We start from the raw sequence: 22,715 nt of genomic DNA, 5'->3' as shown, positions 1-22,715 counted from the left end.
GCCACAGCAAGCTCTTGTCATTGCCCTATCTATGGTTGTCCCTGCCCTATCTGTGGTTGTTGCCAGGTAGAAGAGTCCCCTTGACTCCGACGACCCCGGCCATTGAAATAACATTCCACTCTATTATGAGTATTGGTCATGCAAATCGCACACCACTTCTGATTCATTGCACACTCCTGAGCAGCATGGCCCGGATTCCGACATTGGGTACACCATAGTTCCTTCAGACTTTTAGCCACCACAGCCGATTCCGACGATCCGGATGAAAAACCTTTCCCGTGACGCTGGGATTTTTTTCCGCGGTGTCTCTTCCGATTCTTTTCCCGAATCATTGTTGCCTAAGTCCGAGGAATCTGATACTGCGGATTCCGACTCTGAACTATCACTTCCACCACTGTCTTGCGACTTGCGATGAGATTTCTTCCTATCTTTTTTCTTTGACTTCTTTGGAGATTCCGTATCCTCTAAAGCCTATCCTGCTACTATAGCCCTAGCGATTACATTAACCATTGGAGTAGTTACCTTGTCCACTGTTGCCATAGCCGTTCTGAGATCCTTGTTGAGCCCCCGCAAAAAATAATCATTCAGCACTTCGGCTGCCGGCCTTTGTGCCCAAGGTACCCTCTGCAAAAGCATCCGAAATTTTGCAGCGTAATCCTCCACTGGCAATGACTTTTGCCGAAGCGTTCGAAGCTTCTCCAAATATTGAGGGACTGTCTTTTCCGTTCGAAACCTTCATAGAAACGCTATGGATCCATCAGCATACGTCTGGAAATGATCATCATGGTATTTGGACAACCATTTCGCAGCTTTCCCTGAAAGTGTAGATTCAAACACTGATTGTTGATGGAGAGGAATCACCACCCCAGGATGATTCAATTAGATATATTGAATTGGCACAAATGTGCATCAGGGTCTTCACTCGAAAGACCTCGAAACCGACTATACTTAATCTGAGGATGAGCCATCACCCCTTGCCCAACTGTTCCTCCTCCTCCCGGAAAAAGCTGACGAGCACTAGGCGGTGGAGATAGTGGCGGAGATACCCCTAGACTGCTTACCGGAGACGGTGGTGGAGCAACCTGTGTGGGTGAGGGTGAACGTACGACAAGAGGACATGACTGACTGCGTGGAGTACGTCTCGCTCGCCGCAACCGCCTACCACGCACCGGGCTTGGTGATGGAGATACAAATTCCTCAATCTGCGGTGAAGAAAAAACAAATTCATCTGAACCGCCTCTCCTCCGACGTCTTCCTACAATGGGAACCACAGGGTCAAGCGGACCCTGCGACCTAGTGCGCATGCATATTCATCCCAGGCCGTCCATCACGCATCGTGGTCGCCAGATGTAATGGCTATTGCCCGCACAGGAGCAATAGGCATTACGGGAATGATTACCCACAACTACATTATATGAACATTAACATATAGAATGACAAGAGAAGGAAGTACACAGTACACGAGCCCAGAACACCTCTTGCTTCATTCATGTGTAATCCAGACACAGAGTTACAAAAGTAGATGCCATGAATATCATAGAGATTGGTTAAGTTACATCAAAAGACAGGTATGCCCCTCCATATACAACCGTTGCTCCAGCGCAGATCGGGAACGATGCACACACTCCTGTCCCATGATATCCTGTGAAGAACTGCCGCTACGGCCGCCGCATACCGCATGACTCCTGATGCGCAGTGTCCAGACCTCTGCAGGACCGCAGGACCACATGTGCGGCTAATGCCATAACAGACCACTGCACAATTTCTCTATGAACATGTCTTTGACATATATGGTCTACCAATATAACTTCTCAAAGATCATGGCACACCTTTTATTAATGAAGTTATTGAAAACCTTCTAGATGAATTCATGGTACTTCACAAGAAGTCTACTTCATATCATCCATAGGCTAATGGACGGGTTGAACCACAAACAAAACCTTGTGCATTGTATTGGCTAAAATAGTATTTGATTCAAGGAATGATTGGGATCAAAAATTGCATTCTACATTGTGGGTTTACAGGGTATCTTATACGAAATCTTTTGGAATGACATCGTATAACATGGTGTTTGGTCTTATAGCTATCTTGCCTTTTTAATCCCAATGCCAAGGGTAGCTAAGAAACTAGAATGGACATGCCATGAATTGTCTTTGAGAATAGATAACCTTGAATAGCTAGATGAGCTCCACTTGAAACCAGTAGCTTCTATCTACACTCAGAAGAGAAGGCAAAAGGGGTTATTTTTTATAAGCATGTACGTTTGAAATAATTTAAAACATGCGATTATGTCTTGGTTTATACATTAAAACAACATGCCAAGAAACTTAATGGGACCTTTTTTTTTTACAAGGATCTATCACCAAGTGGGGCTATCAAGATTGCTACATTAGCTGGTGAATAAATGCCCAATTGGATTGGTGTCTGTCAACTTAAAAAGTACCATTTGACACTAACCCAAGACATGCTTCAAAAAATCCATGAGGAGAAAAAAATAACTCAAGAGAAACAACGAATAGTCAAAGAAGCTCAAGCGGAAGCAAAGGAACAAATGGAAAAGAGAAAGCTTCTATGGCAGAGGTAACACCAAGGACCTCCACTACAAATCAATACACTCAAAAGTAATAGAATTTGACGAAAAGGATACGGTGGATCCCACAATGAAATTCAAGGTTGAAAGTAATCAAGTGGAAGTAAATGTTCTTCTAGATTCAGGTGCTCAAGGAATTCTTACTTCCTACAGCTTATACAAGCAGCTTACACTTGAGGAAAAACTCCAACCCACACAACAGGACATTCAAAGCTATTTAAAGCACTCAATCAAGGCACTGGGATGGACTCTCATACTTGTGCAAATTAACTAGTATGTCTATCTGCATATATTTTATGTGGTAGAAGATAAGCCAGTGCAGCATTAGTTACTACTTGATCAGCCATGGCAGAGAAAGTACAATGTATACATTGATTGGAGCTCTGATAGAGTCAACATTCAACATGCTAAGGAAATCCCAATGGCTCCATTTTCTACACACAAAGCAGACAAAATCATTGGTAGTGGATTCAAGACATAAGGGCACACAACCCTCCTTCCAACAGTTCAACAATGGATACCAAAGAGAACTTCAAAGGGGATCACTTCTACATATGTCCTACCCAAGGTAGTTATGACCAACAATGGAAAAATGCCAATGGATATGTCAGGGAAACCTACAAGCAAAGGCAATTGAAATAGCCTGCAATAGCACATCAACAGGTCTGGATCAAGAAGGATGAAGTTGCAAAGTTTTGACAAACCATGCTCAAAGCCACCTCTAAATTGACATATGGTAAACCAAAAGACTGACCACACCGTATATCACAAAAGTATGGGTGCCAAAGAAGTTGTTTGCAGCCCAAGAAAATCAAGAACATCTTTGGATTCCAAAGAGACAGAGCAGGGAACTCCCTTCAGTACAAATACCTAAGATCCAACCAGGACCAAAGCCCAAAAAACCAAAACAAAACAAGAAGAAGATTTGGATACCCAAGAGCTTATGGAAAGCTCACAAGAGTCAACCTTAGATTTGGATCCTTAAACAATAGACCAAGCCTACAACATATTGATCTTTGAAATCAAACAAGTGTGCAACCCCACGATGCAAGACGGACCAGTAGTACAAGAGCATCCAATGTCAATCAAACAAAAAGAGGCACAATCAAAATGCTTATTGTTTCACCACTTTTACACAGGTAATGCCAAACCAGGAAACCTCAGCATCGAATGCCAATAAGCATATTGCTTATACCCTCCTCTTGCACAACAACAATTTTTCCTATGCATTAATTGAGTATGCATATAGGGCTACACTACATGGCCTGCATTAGCACACTGTTGATACCCATGCACAACACATACCCTAGGCAATACACAATCAACCAAGAGGACTCCAACTAGGAGGGGGGGAGGCATTACCAATGCCGTAAAAGAGTGCCAAAAAGGGAATTGTTTTCTATGTTCTTGGGTTTTTTTTGTGTTTGATTGTGAAAATTTTAGGTGAACCCGAGTACTCATACCCTTATCTAACTTGATTCTACAGATATATGAGGTCAAATGCCAAAAATGAGTCTCTAGGTGTGTGTGTGTGTGTGTGTGTGTGTGTGTGTGTGTGTGTGTGTGTGTGTGTGTGTGTATGTAAAAATAACAATTTTTCAAGCCAAAATATGATAAAATGGAGAAATCCATCCAACACTATTACAAATAAATTTACATAGTAGCTTATCATGTTGTTTTTGAACTACTTTGATTATTTGGTGTTTTTCAAAATTGATTTGCTATTTTTCTTTTATTTTTACAATTTTTGAGAAAAAACAAAGAAAAATAGAAAAAGCTGGTGAGATGGTGACGTAACAAACAAAGAAAAATATGAGGGTGATCATCACATCAAGGGAAACATATGATGAAGTCGAGGTGCAATTATGAGAACGTTGCGAAAAGTCCAATTCGACTAGCTTTTGGGAAAATGACAAATTTTCCAAAAGTTGGTCAAACGGAGTCCAAATTAAGAAATTTTTGAGCCTTAAGTGCATTCCGTGATGAGATAGAAACACATGTCAAATTTTGTGACCTGTGGTTCCAAGACCCCCGATATAAGATATTTTGACTCCACTTACTAACTCATTTTCACTATTCACACTTCAAGAGAGCTTGAGAGAGCTAGAGCATGCGAAACTTCTACGTCTTTGTGTGACGCCCATGACACACCGATCGGCACCACGTATGAGAGGTAGGCTCATTACCATGTGCTCTTCATGTTCAATGCTAACTTCAACGCGAAAAACTAACAAAAGCGGCAATGTGGCATCGACGGGTAGAGAGCGAAACAGGACCGTAACTTGATGACCACTGCTAAATGAGCATGCCTATGCCCTTCTATGGTAGTTTAGGTTAGAGATAAAAGCCCTAACATTCTTGAGCCCTACAGAAGACAATCTGAGACAAGTCACCAAAATGGCACGAAACTTCATGGGGTTAGGTGCCTCTCGAGGTTGTCTATAAGCCATGTAACTTCCTTCATAATCAAACTACCAAAAGTGGATCAAAATGTTGATCTAGTCTTTGGACATGCAAAGCATCATTTGGCTCTCACAGCCAGATGGAGCGCCTGTTTGCCACCAAACATCATGAGTAGCACTGACATACCTTTGACAATCAAGACATTGGTCAAACAACAAGAAAAGTCGTCGTCAGACCACCACCCAACTATAAGACGCTTTCAGAGCAACAAATCGTCATAAAGGACATCTGTAACACCAAAGGCTACAATGACGACATGGAAAGGTGCCCCACAACATTTACAAGCTTCAAAACCAAAATTTTTCATCCTAGACATCATACACATATGATGTTTGGTGGGCCTTTTTACACATGCAAAGGATATTTTTTTCCACACCAGCCTCTTTATCATGCTCATTATAGCTCACATACCAAGTCTCATGCAAATTGGACCACATAAAGCCACCATTTGGTCAAAAACTGCTAAGTTGGAGTCCTCAAGAAAATACATTGTCTTATCCATAGGAAGAATTCTCCAAACTTAGGGAAACCTGACACAAGGCATGCACATAGCATGAAAATCCTACCCCAATTCTCACATTTCAATTTTTCAAGGATAGACATTATACACATATGCTGTTAAATAGAGACTCTGCCAGCATTTTGATTATTTAGAATGCAGTATCATGTCATATATAGCCTCTACACCAAATTTGTGCATGATTGGGCATGTTTTGGTCATTATACTCTTCATTTTATAAATTCAAGTGCCAAAAGCACCTTTTATGGCCTTGAGCACATGAGTACTTGTCCGAATTCAATTGTGAACACATTAGAGTGATGCACACATCATGAGCAAGCTATACATCAAGTTTGAGCCAAAAAAGAACCTACACATCATACTAGACCCCTTAATTTGACATGTTGTAGTGTTTTTGAGATCTCTAATGCATTAATCACATTTTCATTAGCTTGCCAGCAAGTTTTCATTATATTTGGATATCATTTGATCTATTTTTACCCATGGCAAAAATCTAAGTGTGCAGATCCCATTCTTGGCTTTTGACCTCCATTTCCAAGATCAAATTCAATTCTCATGCTATAGGCACCATATACATGTTGTGTATATCATATCACATGAGTTTCAAGCTAGTTGGAAACAAAAGACATCGTATGTGTATGATGTTCCAAAGTGACAAATTTGTCATCTGAAGTAGTTTGAACCTATCATGTGCTCTTATCATGCTCATGATTCCATACCACAAGCTTCAAGTCATTTGAACCCCATATACCCCAATTATAGCCAGTTTACCATTTTAGAGTCTGAAAAGAGCTTATTAGCCAAAATCTTGCTCATTACATGTTCAAATCCAATTCCAAGCATATATGTTTGATGCATATGCTATAAGCTATGCACCTATGAAATTTCACCTTATTTTGAGCACCTAGACATCATACGTGTATGATGTCTCACAACATAAAATCAACATCCAAATGCACTTTCGTCGACTTGCATAGCATCCTTAGGCTTAATTAGCTTGTGATTCAATCTTGAAATCATTGGGATAGCTAGAAGCTGATCAATTGCCAAATTTAAAAGATGCTAATTTTTGGAGTTGGAGTGCGAGCACGATCAATGGAAGTCGAATAAAGAAGAAAAGATTCATCTTGAGAGACATCATTGTAGTGGCAAAGCCCTTCAAAATTCCCAATGAGACATTGAATCCGACCAAAGCATGGATGGATGAAAAAACTCTAGACCAGGAGGGTATAAAAGCAACTCTAGATTTGGAGGGTCTAAAGCTATACCGAGGGACTTTTGTGATCCACAAGGCAATACTATGGATGTGCCAATGATTCCAAGGGAACTCATTGAATATGCCAACATAGAGGGCATCAATAATCATTTGGAGAGAGTGGATCTACATGGATTCTTTACATCTATGCCAGTAGGAGTTGATTTCCAAAGACTTTATGAGCTGACCACTAGAATCAAGAAAGATGGCAAAGCAGTCCTCACCACACTTGAGGGAGAAAGTAAAGATGTGGTGACAATTACACCTCAGCTTATTGCAGATGCCTTGGAATTACATAACAAATGTATTTCCGTCAGGGAAAGAAGCGATGTGGTGGAGTTATATTCTCAAAAGAAGAAGATCATGTTGGAATTAGGGTTGCAAGAAAACACACACAGCTTGGAGAAGATGAAGTAAGCTCAAGGAACACAATAGAGAGTGCAATGGAAAGATGGATAGCCCTAGAGTGATGGGCGAATATACAATGTGCGGGGAATCCCCCCTGGAAGTGATGGGGTGAATGAAGGCTGGCACAAAGAGTAAAGGGAAGTGCCATGCCCTAACGACAGGATCAGTCCACAAAGGGGAGCAAGCCCAAAGCTTTGCAGAAAGCTTTGAACTTCTCACGAGACAATGCCTATGTGAAAAGATTTGCAAGGTTGTCCTGTGTTGTCACATAAGCCAAGCTCATCTCTCCTATTGAGAGCCTCTCCCTGACATAGTGGTAATGCACCTCAATGTGCTATGTACGAGCATGAAAGACTGGGTTCTTTGCAACTGCCAATGCACTCTGACTGTCAGTGTAGATGATGTTGGCAATGTCTTGTCCAACGCCCAAATTAGCCATAAGGCATCTGAGCCATCATACACACTCAACCGTAGCTGTGAATATTTCCCTGTACTCAGCCTCACAACTTGAAGTGTCCACAGTAGGTTGATTCTTGCTCAACCATGATATACATGAACTACTAAGCATGAAACAAATACCACTTGTGGACACTCGCGTGTCAAAACAACCAACCCATCCTGAGCCCAAAAAAGCATGTAAGTCTGGTGGAAATGATCCCCCCTTGAGATAAAACAAGCCAAGATGTAAAGTGCCACTCAAGTAGCAAAAACTCCTCTTGACAGCCTGCCAATGCTTAGACCCTGGGCTATGCAGAAATTTGCTAACCTGTGAAACTACAAACTGAATATCCGGCCTCATGTTGCATACATAAATGAGGCATCCAACAACAGCTTGGTATGAGTGACATCTGCAAGATCACCAACATCATGAAGACTCAATTTCAAACCTGTTTCCATGGGAGTGCTAATAGGTTTGCAATCCTCAAGTCCAAACTTACATAGTAATGTCTCTACGTAACTTTTCTAACGACACAAGTCAATACCACCATCACACTGCTTAGATTGTGTACTCAAGTAATGATGCAATAGCCCCAAATCTTTCATCTTGAAAGTAGCATTCAAATCAGCCTTGAATTCAGCAATATGTATCTCATTTGGTCTATTGATAATCAAATCATCCACATATAGAACCACAATGAGAAGTACGTCACCCTTCTCTTTACATACAATGTGCTTTCCACTCAACTGTTATGAAAGCCTCGTTTGACCAAATGAGTGTCAGCCTTCTCATACCAATCACAGGAGATTACTTCAACCCATACAAAACTTTGTTTTATTTTTACACCTTATCCTCTTGTCCTTTCTTGACAAAACTGCGAGGCTGCGTTACATAAACTTCCTCAAATATGTCACCATTCAAGAAATCAGTAACAATGTTTGATTGATGTACATCCCAACCAAAATGAGCTGCCAATGCTCATAGAAAATGCACAGTATACGACAAGTGGGAGAAAAAGTTTCTTCATAATCTATGCCTTTCTCCTGCGCATAGGCTTTTGCAACAAGTCTAGCCTTATGGCGATCAACCTCACCATCTGGCTTGCGTTTCAACTTGTAAACCCACTTTGTACCAATGGCCTTTTTGCTAGGAGGCAAATCACATAAAGTTCATGTGTCATTTTCTATAAGTGCATCATATTTTGATTGCATGGTAGCCATCCAATTTTTTGAATTTTGTGCTTCATCAAAAGACAGAGGTTCATCAACATCATGTAAGCTAGACATACCAAAGCATAACAATCTGATGCATAAGATGCATGGCAAGAGCCTAAACAAATGCGACTAGACAAAGGTGTATCCAATTTACTATCACGCAATGTGTGCACCAGCCATTTTGGCATAGCTCTAGCCTACTCAATTTTAGCTCTTTCCTCATCAAGTACATCATGTACATCTACATCAATAATAGGCTGATCTGTAACATTTTCAAAAACCCCCATAGGCTGTACATTTGCCTCATTGGAATTTACATTCGTACTTCCACCACCACTGAAAAGAGGCCACAAAGTGTCATAAATGTTATATGAGCTTACATTACTGTCTCTAGGACATGACAACAAGGGTTGAACAAAATCTTCCACAAACAGAACACCCCGTGAAACCAGAATACGCTTTTTTTGTGGATGGTACAACCTGTAACCTTTGATTTCAACACTATAACCAACAAAAATACATTTGATAGCCTTATCATCCAATTTTCTATGTTGAGTTTGTGGCACCAAAGCTTATGCCAAACAGCCAAAAACACGCATGTGCTCAATAGAAGGCTTTCCATCATGCCATGCTTCATATGGAGTAATAGACTGCAAAGCTTTTGTAGGACACCTATTTAGTACATAAGTGGCACACACGATGGCCTCAAGCCAAAAAGAATGTGGCAAAGCTTGACTATTGACCATACTTTGTGCCATTTCCGTAACTAACGTGTTTTTCCTCTCAACACTACCATTTTGTTGAGGCGTATAAGGCACTGTACATTGGTGTTTTATCCCACGACTAGCCAGAAATGCATTAAATTCATGAGACATATACTCCCCCTCGATCGTAACAGAGGGTTCCCATAGTACATTTTGAGACATTTTCAGCCATAGCAAGAAATTGTTTGAAGCACATAAATACTTTGGACTTTGCTTTAAGCGGAAATACCCATGCATTCCTGGAGTAATCATCAATGAAAGTCATGAAGTAAAGGTAATTGCCCAAGGACGGAGTTTGCATGGGCCCACAAACATCACTATGCACAAGCTGCAACCTGCATGTAGCCCTAACTGAACCATCCTTTGGAAACTTAGAATGCTGCATCTTACCCAAAATACATTTGTAAAATTCTACCCACACTTGTCATACAAAGTGAGCTTATATAGCCCACGACATAAAATGCCAGATGCAATAATTTCATCACCGAAACTGAGACCATGTAGTGTACATCTATCATCCACAAATTTGACTACAAGAACAAGTCTAGCAAGTGCAGATACAAACAAAAGATTCTTCTTGATCCCAGGTACATAAAGTGCTTCAACAAGTGTGAAAGAACTTCCATTTGTAGAAGTAAGCACAATCTTTCCAACTCCTTGAACTGGATAAGAGGCATTGCTGGCACAAGTGGCTAAATTCCCATGAGGGACATACTCAAGAGAGGTGAACAAATCACGATGTGAGGTATGTGCTTTGTACCACCACTTTCAAAATACCACACATGTGAATCATGGACAAAAGGATTATAGGTACACTCTACACTAAAAGCCCATTCTGCATCAACATCAGCATCACAGTCTCCTTTCACAGAAGACTAAACAATAGCTGCATTTGTAGTGGAACCAACATTTGCAGTGGAACCACCCTCTTTAGCCTCTTTTGCCTTCAACTTAGGACACTGCTTGATCAAGTGATCATTAGCTTTACAATAATGGCAACACATCTTCTTTTTGCCCTTATCACCAAAATTTCTATACAAATTGTTGCCAGCAGAAGCATTAGGAACAGGTGATTATCCACTTGCAGAAGAACCATAGGAAGTGGCTGCATTGCTGTTTCCACCTTTTCTTTTAGCATCAATAAAAGCATATTCAACTGCAAGTTGTCGAGTCTAATTTTTTTTGGAAAGTGACTTGAAACCCAAGTGTAAACAGCTATTACACTATGTGCAAAACACCCAAAACAAAAATAATTCAACCACCTTCCCAACGCGCTCTCCATATCTGAGTGCTAAATCATTCAATATTTTCTCCTCCTCTTTTATAAGTTCTTCATTTCTCATTGTGTGCCTAGCTTGCTCTATTCTTTGGCTCAATTCCTTGGACATTTGAACCTTCAACACATACTTAAAAATAAATACCTTGCAAAAAACAAGCACATACTCTTTGGCTCAATTACTTGGATATTTTATCCTTCAATACACAATTTAATATATGTAATTTTCACAAAAAGCAAATATAAGATTGTTCCAAAAAAGCAAGCCAAAGACACTCACATCGTATAAGAGCTTTCCCAAGTATCGACGAGTAAGTGGGTACCAAGGCTCCACACCCTTCGAGTATTTCTTACGGATTGCAGCAATCAACTTTTGATCTTTTTCTGGTAGCCCTGTTACATAGGCTTCATGATCTGTTGCACAAATGTGGGAGCAGTTGACAAGCTCATCCCTAAGATGCGTGACTACAAGAGCATGTGTATTCATGCTATTCCAAGGTCATATACAATATAAACAAAGTCAGAAACACAACATAAAATTTTTTAGCTAAAATATATAGAAAGTCATGAAGCTTACAAATTCATTCTTTGCAAGCTACTAAGCAAAGCTATCTCTGGCACTCAAGTAGGATCAATAACTGTACAAAGCACACTACAATGTTTCTCTCGATCAATGGAGAATCTCTCTTTGATAGCAGCCATCCAAGCGACCGTTCTATGATTACCCTCCCAAACATAGAACATTTTATTAGAGAGAACTTGAAGATTTGGTCTTTTAGAAAGCTCAATTTCAAACTCTTTATGTATATCAACCCATATTGGGTCCCATGAAGCAATAAGATCCTCTGCAAAAAAGATAACCATAGGCAGAAAAGCACACTCAACTAATATTTATGAGAGCAACAAAAAACAATAAAAACAGACAGTAGGAAAGACCAAAGCAGAGAAATGAAATACCTGTCACATAAGCTTCCTCCTTCTTGCAACTCCAAACTGAAACAATAAAAGCTCCTTTTTCTTGCATGTAGCCCTCCTTTGCAAAAGCAGCTTTCAATCCACTAACATCATCTCGTAAGCCTTTGACCCTTGCATAAGGGATCAATCAACATAAAGGAATTGGTGGACAATCAAAACAACTAAACATGCGAGTACATTGAAGAATATCTTGTCCTCTATGCATGTAAATTTTGTGCTCTTCCCCTGTCTCAGGCTCTACTGCTACTTCATCTCTTACGACATAAGGCACTATTTGAAAACATGCCTCCTGTGGGGCAAGAGATTCATCAACTTCATTTATGGAGCCAAGCCCCAAGTCCTGACTTTGCATCTCCTCCTCCTGTGTCTCCAAACCATCTGTCATATCTGTGACAGAGACTGCACTTATTTGATCACTCCTCTCTAAGATACTGGAAGCTTGAGTTGAAGAAATCCGTCTCCCTCTGCGACCTCGTCCACGAATTGAAGGACTTGCAAAACAAAACCAAAAACAATTTATTTATTTCACTAAAATTCCCTCTAGGCGTCCATGCCGACGAGGATGCCTAGAGGCAATTCAAAAAATCAAAACTTTATCTTATTGATCTCCACCTAAGCATCCATGTCACAAAAGATTGCTAGAGGGGAGCTAAAATTTTAAAAAAAACCATGATTAAATTATAAAATTTAATCTTGAGAAATTCCCTCTAGACATCCATGTCGGCGTGGATAGCTTGAGGAAGCTTAATGAACTTCATAAGACATGATTAAATTCAATGGGAGAATGAATCACTACCCCTAAACCAAAGTCACAAGAAACTCCTTCTAGCCATCCACGCCGGCGTGGATGGCTTCAGGTACTTTTAAGAGAAGCTATGCAGCTCTGAAGATTTCTAGAGAGAGCTTACAAATAGGTAGATTTTCACATTCAAAACTCCTTCTAGCCATCCACGCCGGCGTGGATGGCTATAGGTAGTTTAGGCTTCTTCTAATACAAAGTTTAGTTAATCTTGGTAGAGCTTTGGCAACTAATCCCAACACAAGCACTCGCTAGAAGAGTTGGAGGTCCGATTTTGAAAGGCAAGTGGAAGGCCATGGAGTAAAGATTGTCTATGGGACTCTCTCTCTCTCTCTCTCTCTCTCTCTCTCTCTCTCTCTCTCTCTCTCTCTCTCTCTCTCTCTCTCTCTCTCTCTCTCTCTCTCTCTCTCTCTCTCTCTTTGCGGGGGGTGCACTACCCCTCCAACATCTCTCTCGTGTTGTGCAGGGCACGCTCCCAAGGCTCTAGGTTGTGGGAGGGCTATATAATCCCAAGCTCAACTCCAATCAAGATTTACAGAGAGCCTTACTGACAACACAGAGCGTTACAATTTATAGAAGGTTTGTTTTAGTTTTAATTTAAACATAACATAAGCTTTACAAATGTTATCTAAAGCATTGAAAAAAAAAACTACCTGTAGCCATCCACGCCGGAGTGGATGGCTCTACAGGTAGTTTGCAAATGTACCTGGCAGGAGGTTTCCGGGCTGAGGTAGACTCCCTTCTCCCTTCTCTGAGCTTGGTTGCTCCCGAGTCTCGAGATTCAAGAACCGCGAGGCAGTAGAGGTTTTCAATGAAAGGCAGTAGAGATGGAGAGGCCATAGCACAGGAGAGTTGGAGAGCAAGAAGTCTTCAAAGGGCAAGAGCGCATGAGAGATGGAGAGGCCATAGCACAGGAGAGTTGGAGAGCAATAACGAAGGCTTGAAGAAGGCAAGAAAGCGCTGGAGTTTTGGTGAGGCAAAAGCGCAAGCAAGGAGGCAAGAAAGCGCAGGAGAAGGGATTGCGCAGAAAAAGCAGAGAGAGGGGTGCCTGTGAGATAGGCAAACAGTTCAATGCATAAAAAAATAGCACTTGCTAGCGTTAAAAAAATACAGTAGGGGCCAGGCCCCCTTTCACATAATGAAATCTTTTGAAAAGATTTTTAATTTCCTGAGATTAGGAATATTTACATAAAATAAAATCCAAGACCGCATAACTTGATGGTGGACAAACATTAGCTTTTAAGACGTTTCCAACAAATTATTGTAGCACAAGATCCTCTGAATTTCACAAGCCTTGAACTTTCACTGTAGACTGATTAAGGTTGAAGCTTGCGCTTCAAATGTGTAAAACAACCAAGATAAGAAAATGATTGTGCAAGCTGTAGAAAGGGTCCAATGCGTAGTTACTGGACATACTCGTAGTAGCAAAAAACGTTTCGATGAATACCCTTTGAACTTAGATCCGTTTTTTAGTTCTTAGCATGTAATTTTTCACAAATTGCCATGCAAAAAGGGCAGTTATATCTAAAAATAAAAGCGAAATTTATCTTTAAAGCTTGTGTAACATACCTAAACTCTATTTTTTAGCATCTTTGATTATGAAAAGCTGCAATTTGTTTTGCCTTTCAAGAAAATTCAACCTCGCGACCAGTGATACTTTGGGAATTTTGGAAAACTTGAAGGGCATTTTAGGAATTTGTGACAAAATATTCGGGCTTCTTTCGGAATGTTTGAAATTTGAGGGGTATTTTGGGAATTCCCACAAATTAGAGGGTAAATGTGCAATTTTTTTTGTTATTAACTAAGAGCAGCCATGAACTGATGGCCTCTCTAACAAACTCAATATGCAACCTCTCTTTCAGGCACGCAAAATCTTATCTTAGAATTTAATAAACCAAAAACACTCAGCAGTGTGTAAACACCCTTAACTTCGGCATTGGATATTGTGCATGGGACATTCAACTGGGTAGGTGAAGCTCGAAAAATCATTTTATGCTCGATTGACTAAAAATCGTAAAACTCAAAGAACTAAAAGCAGGCTCGTTTTTTCAGTGTTTTGAAAATTAAAAGCAGGCTCGTTTTTTTAATGTTCTTAAAACTAAAATAGATTCTTTTTTAGTGTTTTTAAAACTAAAATCAGGCTCATTTCTTAAGCACTTTATATTTCATGTTGTGACTATATTATATAGTGAGTTGTTTTACAAGATAGTAATTGTTGTTCATGGGAACAAGCACGTGCAATATTCCTGGCGGCTTGTGGTTATGGAGAGAATTTTAAGGATATCAATCTATTCTATTTAGACCCTCTGCATCAATCAGAACCATGCCACCGCTCTTTGATATTCTTACCTTCTGCGAAACACACTATTAACCCATGGGGAGATGCATTACAGTTTTTGGTCCGAGGCGTGGACAGAATCTAGTGCTTATGTTTGATACCAGAATTTATTCTTTGACAGTTGCTTCTTTGCAAGAACATTTTGAAATTCGCGATGCTAATTTCTGTCTTCGTCCACTAACATTATCTGGACCGCAAGTCAAGGTAGAAGCTACTATATCATCAGATGGTGAGCAAACTTTTATGCTTGATCATGAACAACACCAGTTCTACAAGGTGGATATGCGAACTGAGGATCAGATTGATGGTGGCATTGGCAGAGTTTCTCAAGACATGAAAGACAAGAAAGTACCTCTCTCTGAGATCAATGTAAGTGTCATTGACATGATTAAGTGCATGCCATTGCAAAGCAATTTATATAGTGCCCTCCATCAAGCCAAGAAAGTGGTCTGTACTGATGAGCTCCCAGTTCATTATGATGGGTATATTGCTTTTGAGTTACCGCCATCTGGTAATTCTTCACGTATGAGTGGCATGGAGAAAAGACATGATAGTCACATGTGGACAGAGTATGTCACTTGTAGCAGTGATAATTTTAATGGAATTGTCAGATTTAGTAGATTCTCTGGGCATTTGCGCTGCATCAACATTGATTGTCCCTTTTATTTGCGCTCAAATATGTTCAATGAGTCTCAATGGCGAGGTCGGCTTGTTAAATCTAGTCCTAAAGGATTGATCTCTTCTCAGTATCGCACACTGGTATGCACTCATTGTGGACAATTCCCGAATGTGTATCTATATGTCCTGTAGTTATTTTCTATTGTTTGCCTAGAGATAAGCATAATTGTACTAGGTGTGCTTTGCACCTTGGAGAACATAATCATCCATGTGCAGAAGGGCGGAGTCGGATGATGGAAATTCACATAGAAGAAATGTTGCTTGATCGAGCAGGTCGGGACCCTTTGGTGACTGCGAAACAATTGGAGCAGGCCACCACTAATGATCTTATCATGGAAAAGCTTACTGGAGCAGGTTCAACTGCAAGTGCTATGATTGAAGATTTGGAATTTGCTAAATTCCTTGATAGTATGACTCCCCTGTCAAATAAAAGGAGAGTCGAACGAAGTTTGGAGTGTGCAAAAAGATCAAAGAATATCACTTCCAAAGGTCTTGAGGCGGTGCTTGACTTGAAAAGCAAGTGTACATATCCTTTTATCCATAGTATCCTTTTCCCAGGCCAATTGGGTGATAAAGTACAACCTCATGTATTTAAAAGGTCAATTAAGGGACCGGGCAGTGGAGTTGATTTGGTGAATCGCATGCGTCCTGGAGGTAATTTGGAGAAAATGTGGGTGCACTTTGATCATGTTCACCGTGTTCAAGGATGGCCGACTATGTCAGCGCATGTCTATGACCCTTATGTACGAGAGCTACTCACCATTGCAACTGTTGAGTTTAGCGTGGAAAATAAATATGCTCAGATTGAATTTTGGAAGATGCTAAACAATGTGGTTAAGCAACAAGGTTTTGACAAGCCAGAGTTCAGGGGATTTATGGCAGATGAAGCCAGTGCCAATTGGATTGTTGTGCGTACTGTTTATTTTGGAGGAGCAAAGAAGTCTACTCCAAACAAAGAGAGATCATGTTTGTTTCATTGGGAGCAAAGTATGGTTCGACATACTCTCAAGTGCATCCGTCCAGCATTTCAAGAGGAGCACAAGATTTTGTGTCGCAAGTGGAGAACTGCACCTACGGAGAATGCGGCTGAGCAATGTAAGGGAGAGCTTAGAAGATTTTGGCAAACAGGAATGGCCATTGAAGGGGAGATTGCTTCATTGGAGACATGGTTGGCTTGGTGGGATGTACGAGTGCCTCATTGGGGGGAAAGATTTTTATCACAAGATGCTGATGGTATCTTTGTCCCTAACACAAACTTGTCTGAGTCAAAACATGCTAGTATGCGTGCCTCGGTTGGTTACAAGGATCACATAAGTTTGTATGAGGAAGCATGTGCAGATATGGCTTTAGCGGTGCTTCAAAGTGTGACATATAATGCCTATTTGAAAGGTGTTGGGAGCTCCACCAGAACCGGCATTAAAGATTTGGCAGATCGCTTCATGACCTGACCTTCATCTACTTCTGCAACAGCTGGAAAGAAACTAGTTGATCTCACACATTCTTCAATGCATGAAATGGGTGTCAGTAGTCCTGAAATGAATAGAAATATACTCCAAGAAAAGAGTATTAGAGAAAAGAGGCCAATTTTTGTTGATGCAAATATTGTCTTGGAGGAGGATAGCCACAGGCCAGAGTATGTTACAATGACAACTTCAATTGGTGGGCTTCAGCACAAAAAAACAGCTTCAAAAGATGTCCCATATCCCGAAGTAAATGTAGCAAAGTCAGTTTGGGCAATAAGGAGAACAGAACCTGGGCGAAAGATGACTTGTTTCGGTGTGGTGTCAAAAGATGGAGATAGATGTGGGCAGTTCATTAATGCATGTTCAACGAATGCCAAACTAGGGGTGCCAGCTCCTTGTTTTTGGGGTCGCAGGAAGTATCCTCCATCTGGTTCACAATTGGGAGGCCTTGTGGAAGGGTTCCTTTGTTTTTGCAACTCCAATAACATGCACACCTGGAAGGTTTACAGCATAGTCGAAGGGCCACCAGGTCCAGGTCTCGGTGTTTGGGTGGTTGTCGCAGAGGGAACAAATTTGCAACCTCAAGAGGTAGCGCAACTGCAAGCCAATGGTTTTTTTTTGCAAGCAGGAGTTACATCAGCATCAAGAATGCACGCAACAGTTCCATTGAACCAAAGAGTTGCTAGCAGCATCCATCCCAAATTTAGAGATGGAAAGATTGTGAAATGGAGATCACGATTAACAAAGGAATTTCATGGCAAGATTGAAGTGGGTAGAACCATGGCAGCAGAGTTGGTGCGAGAGGTCATTGTGGTTTGCAATGAAACACATGTTTTCTATGTTAATATTGTGGGGTCAAGTGCAAAGGGAGTGACATACTCTGCGACAATGTCAAATTTTCCTAGATGTACTTGTGAGGATTTTCAAACTCGGGAAAGCAAGCGCCTTGTGTATATGCCATGTAAGCACATTTACTTCATATTTTTGCAAGTACTTGGCCTTGACCCTCATGCTCATGAGTTCATGCATCAGGCTGCTTTAACGAAATTGGAGTTAGTCCAAGCACTTGGCGGTTCACGGGTGCTGATGTAGCCCTAAAGGCTTGTGGACCTTGTTATGGGTTTATAGAAGTAGTTTTTTCAGTGATATGTGCTTATGGCTATTAACTTTTGCCCCAAATATTCTACTGCGGCAGTATTTTTTTTGTTGCAGTGTCCATTTTGATTTGTAGATGCAATACACCTTCTTGGTTAATTTCAATGTCGATGGAAGCTTTTTGTCATGTGTTAGAGATAGAACAATTTAAAGTTATTTTTATAGGTTAAGAAACTATGTAGGGAGTATTTCTAACCAAGAAAAATCCAAGATATTGTGGTGTGTGGTCGACTCTGTCTACCCGACCAAACCAAGTGTGCCTCTCTCTCATCCGGCACCTCCTTATATTGCCATCAAGCAGTTACAACCATACCATGTCTGACCACACTAGGTGGCCGGCCTCTACCTCGACAACCACACACCACAATATATACAACTAATATATTGCACAAGGATTAAAAAAAACATTGTAAGTTTTACAAATTTTATGGTTTGCGTAATTTTGTATTGCAAGGATATCAAAAAAAAAGTTTGCGGATTGCATAATTTTGTATTGCAAGGATATCAAAAAGGTTTATGGTTTGGGTAATTTTGTATTACAACTAATATATTGCACAAGGATATCAAAAAAAATTGTTAGTTTTGCTCGGTTTATGGTTTGCTCGCTTTTATTGGCTCGGATTTTGGGATTCCTCTCACAAATTAGGTTGATTAAGTTGCATCTTAATCTTGCAATTTGTGTGTGTGCCGTATTCTTTGCTTTTGTGTAGATAGGTTTTATGAAGCTCTAGCACCATTCACCTTGTGTGTGTAAGCTATTGATGAAGTGCCATAATTGACATGTGGTAATTAGTGTGTGCTTATCATTAGTGTGCTTGGGGTTTCTAGTTTATGGCAAGTCAGACTTCGGTGGGCTTGATGTGTGTAGGAGATTAATTGATTAGTGATTAGAGTAGGTTTAGAGTTAGTCTTGCCATGGCTAATCTCTACTTGCATTGCAGAGGTGATCTCTTGAATCCTCTATTCCATTCATCCAATGCTTGTGCTTCCATGCCCTAGCCGGGTTGCTGGATCCACGGATTTGATAATTTTTTGTGGGTTGCGATCAGGTTGTGCTACAACGCCTCCCTACATTTGCAAATGTTGGGGGTCCCATCATTGCAAGAGCTCCAATGATCAACAAAATTATCAATCCGGAAGGATGAGCTACCCGGCTAGGGCATGGAAACACTCACACGGTTAGTGAGCTAATCTTGGAAACACAAATGGTTAACTCTACGAGGTGAGCTTCTCAGCCTATGGAGGAGCTAAGCCGCAATGAAAGGTAATTTCCATATCCACTTCTCTTCACCTCCAATCAACCCAATCACATACACTATGATTGCAAGACGCACACAACACTAATCCTATCATGCAACACATTAATCGCAACCACACACAAATAGATCTATTGAGCACCACACTCCAATCAAATCTACATGCATACACAAGTAAAAGAGGGCAATCACACAAGATAGAGAGGGATTAACCACTAATTAGTTAAGATCTAGCTAATCTAAGCATCACAGGCAATCATAAGAAGCATGAGAGAGGCATAGTGAAAGAGATGAATCATTGATTAGTGTTAATCAAGTCTCATGATCAAGGAGAAGCTCAAGGACTCCATAGCCACACACCTCAAGAACTCTCACCAAAGAGTGCTCTCAACAAATGAGCTTGAGAACCCTCATTTCTTTTATAAACTGCCTTATATACCTAAGTTAAAAATATGCAATGTTCGGGCGCCCAAGGCCTTTAGGGCTCACCACTTACTGAATCTGCAACCTAAGCATAGTAAGTGACCTATTCTTTACAACTTGGAACTCCCATTGAGCTCGTAACACATTCATTAGGAGAAATATGAACCTTGCATGGGCCTTGTAAGGAATCCTAATTTTTAGGGATTAAGGCTAATGTTGTGCGGGGTTTAGGGGGCAAGGGCATTGAAGAAGGTAGTTTTGAGTAGGTTTTTTTAGCCTTTTTTTTAGACAAATGTAGGATGTGGACCTAAAGGGTTACTTTCTCTCTCTAGCTTTTTTTAAAGTGAAGGAAGCATAGGGGTGTGTCCACATCAGCAAAAACGTGGGTCACAAAGAGACGAAATTTGATTTTTTTCAAAATTAATTCATTTTTACTTGTTTCTAACTTAAAACTCCCTCCCAACATATATACATATCCAAAAATCATTTTTTGACCCATTTTTTAACCCACAAGCTTAGAAAGTCCATTTTTTCAAAACTCTTTTCTCCCAAAAAGTAATAAACATTTTGTTCTCTCCTCCTCCTCCCTCCTCCCTCCTCTCTCTCTCTCCCTCTCCCTCTCCCTCTCCCTCTCCTCTCCCTCCCTGCCCCTACCTTCCTCCTCCTCCCCAATCTCTCCCTCCCCCCCCTCCCTCCTTCTCTCCTCCCATCTTCCTCAACCTCTCTACCCTTCCCCCTCTATCTTTTCATCATTTGCTTCCTCACGCAACAGCTTCCATGGTGCTCACGGACATCACAAATGGTTTTCTTCCACCACCACGTACTCTGCACACCAAAAGCATACATATTCGCTTACCCACGGCATTTGCACCGAAGACCACTAGTGAAGATGATCAAAGGTCATCACAGGAACGTCGCACCGCTTGTGAGACCAATGTTGACATTTGGGTGGATGGCCATTTGTACTCTTACGATCCTATAAGCCGCTTCCATCCACCGTTTAATAGCCTTTCCACATTTCTTCAATTTCTTGGGAGGGGAGAAGCAGGTTTGTTAGGCTATTGCAAGCGTTTGTGTATGGGTGCAGGTGCTTCTTTGCATATGTGGATGCACGAATGTCAAGCTCTTCACCTCAAGACGACGGCATTACAAGAGAGTGTTGCCTCTTCGGAGAGGGTAGTTAAAACTCTTGAACAACAAATGCAAGAAAAGGAGTCCCACATCCAGAAGCTTACCAACACCATCACATACTTGAAAGAAACACCCCTTGGTGCAAGGGAACGCAAACACACGTATTCATACATTGAAACTCTTGCACATTCGGGAGGAGCACGCAAACGACGAGTTATAGCCACAAGGTGATTTGGTCTTTACTTGCATGATGCATTCTTACTTCACACTATTTTCTAACATTTATGTTTATTTGTTGCTAGAAACTTCATCCAGGAGGCATGCGGTGGAACAAGCCAAGATGATCGAGTCAACCTTCTCACTAGTTGTCTCAATACCCAGGACGTGATTTCTATCTTACAATCACCTGGAGGTAAGCACATTAAGGATGCAGTCACCAAGGACCTTATGCGTAAATTAAGAAATGTGGTTAGTGATGATGACGTTCAATAAGCTTGTGATGAGGCTGGAATCAGCACCAAAGCCTATCAGGCTATTTTCCAACTCCCAAAGGATGCCCTCAAAGAACATGGCATTGTGGAAAACCTATTTCCCGTTCCTCACAAGGTCAAGCTCGCAAAGAAGTCCACAAACGAAGATGTGTTCTCCCGCATTGGGACATACCTACACATTGAGGACACAATGCCAACTTCCCTTTATTCTTCGTTTGCAACAAAGACAAGGGGAAAAGATAAGAAACAATCCATAAGACCTTCGGAGAAGGGCTTTCCTTACACAATGTGGAACAATATTTTCGTGGATCTTAGAAGGCTTCAAGAAGCCATGCTTAGATTTTACGAGTTACCTGAAGAAGGTGACACACTTTACTTTTTTCTTTGGTATTATTCTTATCATAGACTCTGAAGTTTAAGGTCTTAGCACTATTTATTTTGTAGTGCTTGGCACAAAAGTCGCTTTTGTGCTGAAACTCGATGAGTGTCAAATAGTAAAAGGCCAAAGGTTAGAGAGGCTAAGTGTCACTCTAATGAACAAGGCCCTTCTGCAAACCAAGCGAAGGGATTCAGTCGAGCCATCTCCCACCCCATCTTTTAGCGTGCAATCAGAGAAAGACATTTGGTGGTTGGGTGCTATTGAGATGCCCAAAGAGACCAATGGAGTACTTTCATGGATTTTTGAGAGAACTCCATGGATCACAGAAGTAATACACTCCCAAATTGCAGGTCAGAAGTTGGAGATTGAGGGTTTTGGTAGTTATGATGTGGAGTGGCACTTAGGTGGGGATTTGAAGACCATAAAGTGTTTGCTTGGCTGCAAACAAGGGGCTTCTTCTCTCATGCCTTGTCCATTTTGCACTCGAGGGTACAAACCTAATGGAAAAAAATCACATAAGAGCACTGCAAAGGCCGGATCCATGCTTCCATGGCAAGGGCATGGAGAACAAGGGTTAGATTGTCGTGATGTCGGAGATGAAGGTAGAGAATGGGAAGTGTCTATTCTAAGATGTCCCATGCTCAATGCCCCAGACCGTGATCAAAAGGACCACGCTTGGAATCCAATCTTTCGATTTC

Source organism: Adiantum capillus-veneris, chromosome 7 (genome assembly GCF_014529385.1).
Source record: "Adiantum capillus-veneris isolate H3 chromosome 7, ASM1452938v2, whole genome shotgun sequence".
Taxonomy (NCBI): Eukaryota; Viridiplantae; Streptophyta; class Polypodiopsida; order Polypodiales; family Pteridaceae; genus Adiantum; species Adiantum capillus-veneris.
The sequence above is the reverse complement of the archived record's forward strand: the minus strand, read 5'-3'. Positions refer to the sequence as shown.